The sequence below is a fragment of the Sturnira hondurensis genome, unplaced genomic scaffold, assembly GCF_014824575.4.
Source record: "Sturnira hondurensis isolate 20B ecotype Veracruz unplaced genomic scaffold, ASM1482457v3 Scaffold0021214, whole genome shotgun sequence".
Classification (NCBI taxonomy): Eukaryota; Metazoa; Chordata; class Mammalia; order Chiroptera; family Phyllostomidae; genus Sturnira; species Sturnira hondurensis.
Window position 1 is genome coordinate 8,777,067 of NW_028093845.1, and position 5,850 is coordinate 8,782,916.

General features: G+C 38.2%; 1 pseudogene; it reads left to right on the forward strand.

Moving 5' to 3' along the window:
- The first annotated feature begins 2,644 nt into the window (after window positions 1-2,644).
- Window positions 2,645-3,386, forward strand: LOC118977129 (40S ribosomal protein S3a-like; annotated as a pseudogene).
- Window positions 3,387-5,850: the final 2,464 nt, after the last annotated feature.

Sequence of the window (5,850 nt, forward strand, 5' to 3'; positions counted from 1 at the left end):
TGTTTGGTTCTTTTTTATAGTTCCGATGTCTCTAGTAAAGTACTCCTGTTCATTAATTTTATTCCTGAGCTCAATGAACTGCTTTTTTGAATTTTCTTATATCCATTGTTTTTTTTTTCACGACTGGTATTTCGAATTCTCTGTTATTTGGATCACAATCTTCTGTTACTTTGATTTTGCATTCTGAAGAATCTCATTTTTTCTGTGTTATCATGTCACCTTGATTGACTATGGTGCTTGATAGCTCGTTCCTCTGTTACCGCATTTGAAATAGTGAATTCTTTTATTTAGGTACCATTTTGATTTTAACAATTCAGCAGGTCGATAATGGTCTTTCGTTTGTTTTCCAGAAGATGATGATACAGACAAGCTTTTATTTTCTCTTAATGTGTCTCTTGAGCCTCTAAGGTAGTGGTGTGGGGGCTTCACTGTGGTCACAGGAGTCACAGCCTCAGTGACCAGGGTGGTGGATGTTCCCACTTGTTTTGTTTGCCTTCATCTCAGGGCTCCACCACTGTGATGGGGAATGTAGTGGTGGGAGGTGCCAGACTTGCTTGCCCACCACACTGCTGCCTGGTTCCCTATGGCTGCAGAGCTGCTGTGCTGTAGCAGGAAGCCTTAGGTGCATCTTTGCTGCTGCTACCAATGCAAACAATTAGGGAAGGGAGGCAGATTATCAGGCCCTTCTGCTGCTTCGGTCCCCCTTGCCCTCCAATGGAATGTTGGGTAAGGGTCCGCACCTCAACTCTTCCTGCTACATCAGTTGGGGCCATGGGCTCAGCTATGGCACGTGGGGGAACTGTGTTTATGGGCACCGTCCCTGTCCTTCCCTAGTCTTGCTTCCTGTGTTGTTCCAATATGCCCATCTTCAGGTGTGCCAATGTGTGGATCTCTCAGGCATGTGTGGTGAGCAGAGAAACCTTTGTTGGGTTACAGATGTTTGACTAGGGGTAGATTCAAAAAGAGATATAAGAGGCCTTCTAAGTTCACCATGGTCCTTACATCACCAGGTGTGATAATTTTTAAATGTAGTTTCAGGATTCTCAAGTGTCAAATCCCAATTTATACCAACCTGTAGTACGGCTAAATAAATTAATCCAAGGTTTTCATTAAAAAAAAAATAACATCACCCTGGCTGATGTAGCTTAGTGGACTGTGCCAGACTGTGACCCAAGGGTCGCCAGCTCGATTCCCAGTCAGGGCACATGCCTGGATTGTAGGCCAGATCCCCAGTAGGGGGCATGTGACAGGCAACCACACATTGATGTTTCTCTCCCTCTCTTTCTTTCTCCCTTCCCCTCCCTAAAAATAAATAATTAAATTAAAAAAAAATAAAATAACATCTATTTGCTAATGTTGTAGTCATGAGAATGTTTGCATTATCTGTATATTTTATAGCTTGCATGCAATTGTGTAATAGTAACAGTATATTTATGAATGTGAAATTATTATATTAATTATAAAAAGTTTTAAAAATACAAGCAGTAAAAATCAAATAGAAAGTATATGTATATATACATGTATTTTTGTGTATATATGTACATGTACACATACAAATGAATGTGTCCATTTTCTTGACAAATGCAAGTGACTATAAGATATTTTTATGCAAAGCTCTACTTTTTTTTCTTTGTATTTGCTTTTCTCTCTTAGATTTATTGTCCTCCTTTTGGTTTATTTTGTGTATACTAATATTAAATATTAGTATAAATTATGAATGATTGATTTTCAATATTTGAAGTAAAGCCATTGAATTTTATATTTATCTCTAAAAATCTCTGAGGGAATTCTTTTCCTGGCACAAAGGGAACAAAGTCAAACAATGAAAAAAGAAAAATAATTCTGAGAATACCAAGTACAATAGTTGTTTCATTGTAACATAATATGAATTAGATATTTGACATCTTCTTGGATGAATTTCAATAGCCAAAACAAACTGCAGAGCTGTAAACACATAGCACTTAGGCAATTTCTCTGTTGTTTTTTGCTTGTTAAACCAAAAAGGAAGTTAATATTTAGAAAAAAACAGTCTTTAAACTCAACCGCTCAATCTAACACAAAGAGATACTTCATAGCCACAAATAAAGCACATGCTTTGGCAGGGAAAACGTAACTTTTTGTTTTTATATTTTTCTTTTTATGTTTTTTATTATTGACTTTAACTTGGCATCACAGAATATGCTTTTGAAATTTCTCAATGAACAATGACAGTTAAGTTTTGAAAGGCAAAACAATAATGCTCCTTCTAGAATGTATTCATGGGACTTTGGAATAGTTAAAAAATGAATAGGACATAAACATAAATTAATCATAAAAAATTCATAAATGAGAGTACATTAAATTGAAAAATTTGTACTTGTTAAAAGATACCATTAAAAGGGAAAACTAATCACCCTCAGGCTGGAAGGAGTTTACTTGCCATGTATATTGTCAGCCAACATCTTGTATCAACAATAGAAATAAAGAAATAAGAAAAACTCAAACAACTCAACAGAAAAATGGAAACCAGAATCTTGAAAGGGCATTTCAGCAACATAAAAAGGCTATCAGATTATTAACCACCTGAAAAGAAACTCAGTTTTACCGTATGCCTAAGTGCTCTCACGAGTTTTACTTCTGCCCTTTCAGCTCTCTGAGCAGAACCATGGCAGTGGGCAAGAACAGGCACCTTACTTAAAAAAGGGAGGCAAGAAGACAGTGGTTGGTCCACTTTCTGAGAAAGATTGGTATGATGAGAAATCACCAGCGATGTTCAATATAAGAAATATTGGAAAAACACTAATCACAAGAACTCAAGGAACCAAAATTGCATCTCATGGCCTGAAGGGTCATGTTTCAGGAGTGAGCCTAGCTTTTATCTTCAGAATGACAAAGTTGCACTTAGCAAATTCAAACTAATTACCGAGGATGGTCAGAGCAAAGACTACCTGACTAATTTCCATGGCATGGATCTTACCCAAGACAAAATGTGCTCCAAGGTCAAAAAAATGGCAGACCATGATTGAAGCCCATGTTAATGTCAAGACTACCAGTGCATATTTGCTTCCTCTATTCTGTGTTGGTTTTACTAAAAACTGCAATAATGAGATTTGGAAGACCTCTTATGCCCAGCATCAACAGGTTCACCAAATCCAGAAGAAGATGATGGATATCATGACCCTAGAGGTGCAGACAAATGAATTGAAAGAGATGGTCAATAAAATGATCCCAGATATCGTTGGAAAAGACATAGAAAAGTGTTGCCAATCTATTTATCTACTTCATAATGTCTTTGTTAGAAAAGTAAAATGCTGAAGAAGTCTAAGTTTGAACTGGGAAAACTCAGAGAACTTCATGGTGAAGGTAGCAGTTATGGAAAACCTACTGGAGAAGAGACAGGTGCTTAAAGTTGAATGAGTTTATGGATATGAGCCCTGAGTCCAAGAATCTGTTTAAAATGTAGACATTTAATTGTGACAAACAAAAGGGCCTACCTGGGATATTAAAAAAAACTCAGTTTTTTAAATCCGAGAAATGTGCATGAACAATTATGAAATATTATCACATAACTACACACAGAGTAAGAGATAAAGTACTAAATTTTGGCAAGGATGTAGAACAAGAAAAAATTATATACCATTTCTGGTGTATGTAATTATAGTGAAAAAATTATTAGCACTATCTGCTAAACTTGAACCAAAACATACCTATAACCAACAATTCCACTCCCAAGTATTATTATAAATGGCCTTTAACAGTAGGTATTTCTACATTTACATTCATGTTTTGAAATGATTTTTGTAGCTTAGACATGTATGTACTGACCTACCTTTAACAAAAAGTTGTTTTATGTTTTTATTTTGTAACAAAAAAGCCTACAAATAAAACATTGAAATATCATGACTGCATATTAACAATACAACACAGAAATGCATATACAGTATGCTCATCTCAAGATATTACACAAATATTTATGGCAGCATTATTGGTAATAGCCTAAACCTGGAAATAACAAAAATGTCCATCAATATTATTCATATAATGAAATAAAAGGTGGCTATCAAATAAACAAACTAATGTTATGCAAATGTATTAATATGGATAAATCTCATTAGTGAAAGAAGCTAGATACAAAAGAATACATAATCTATGCTGATTCCATTTTTATAGAAGTCAGACTCAGGGAAAGCCAGTCTATGGTGTTTAGAAGTTAGAATAGTGGTTAGTTTTTGACTGTAGGGTGGGAGTAATGGCAGTAAGTATAAAGAAGGCTTCTTGGTTACTTATAATGTGCTTATTTTTAACCTGTCATAATTACATGTCTGTTTTTATGTTGTGATAACTCTTGAGCTTTTCACCTTTGAAATTGTACTGTTCTGTATATGTCATAATTCAATTTTTAAAAAATTAAATAAAGTTAAAATGCCTTAATTGGTTTTCCAGTTCAAAAGCATTGACACAGAAGATGTTTCTACAATTGTTGGGAAAAGAATTTAATGCCATTAAAATTTTTTTCTAAATGTGAGGGCAATCTGGCTTCGAGATCTGTCACCTGATTGATCTCTAGGGTTGATTTGGCTGATCTGGCTGGCTCAGTGGGTGTCCCCTTCCTCCCTCACCAATCCATGTGCATCCCTCCTGAAGCTGCATGCTTGGTCAAGAGGATGACCTTCCTTCCAAACTAGAGGCGAGGGCCGGTCTTTAGTCAAGGGTATATGAGTAGCTGTGCTCCCCCTGCTAGAACCTCCGAACAAGCTCTCCAGGTCCAGTTATGGGAGAATGTAGGGTAGTCAAGCTTCCAAGACTCCAGACACATCCAAAAGAGGCACCGCATGTGACTGTCTGCCTTTCTTAAAAAAAAAGAAAAACTTCAGATGGACTTCTGGTCAAGATGGTGATGTAGGTAACCATGGCTGACTACTTTGCACAACCACATCAAAATTACACTAAAATACAGAACAACGTTCACTCAGACCATTAGAAATCAAGTTGCACAGATGTCTTATAACTACAAAATGAAAGAAACCACATCCATCCAAATTGGTAGGAGGGGCACACATGCAGAATAGGCTGGTCTCTCACCCACGTGTGGTGGATAAAAATTTTGGAGGGAAATCATGGGAGTGAGGAGGCCCAGACCTTCACCAGGTCCCCCAACCCAGCATTCTAGTGCCAAGAAGATAAGCCTCCCAAAACTTCTGGCTGCAAAAAGCAGTAGGAGTTGAGTATGTGGAAGAAACTTCTGAAGCCCCAAGCAGTTCCTCTTAAAGACCCACATGCAGACTCACCTACTCAGACTCACTCCCTCTGAGCTCCAGTACCAGCATAGCAGCTTGAAAGGCATCAGTGGCATACAGGAAGAAACTGAAGTGTCTGGCATCAAGGTGTGCAGAGGACATTGTGCCCCTTCAGGACCTTCCCCCAGCAGATTGTCAGGCTGGTGCCACAGCTGGGACTCCATTAACTTGGCTAACACTCTTTGACCTGCTTTGGAGAACCTCCGGGACTCTGCTCCACCCAATTTATGGGCCCACCAAAGTAGCTTTTCCATACGAATGGCCTATCTTAGCTCATGCTTCACAACTTTCTAAATCCTCTCAAACAAGAAACAGGTGGCCTCAGAGAGCTCCATGGCATGTACTAGCAACAGCCTGATTAGTTTCACAGCTTGGCTTTACCTGGGAATCTCCAAGCCCAGCAAAACTAGCAGCCACCTCAGATTGCTTTATGACTCAGACAGTGTGGTCCTTGGCAGAACACAGGTAGCGGCTGACCTTGGCTGGTACCACTTTGGAAAACCCAGGGCCAGCACACCCAGTGGACAGCTACTGACCACATCAAAGGACCAACACCCTACCCCTGCACAGCTAA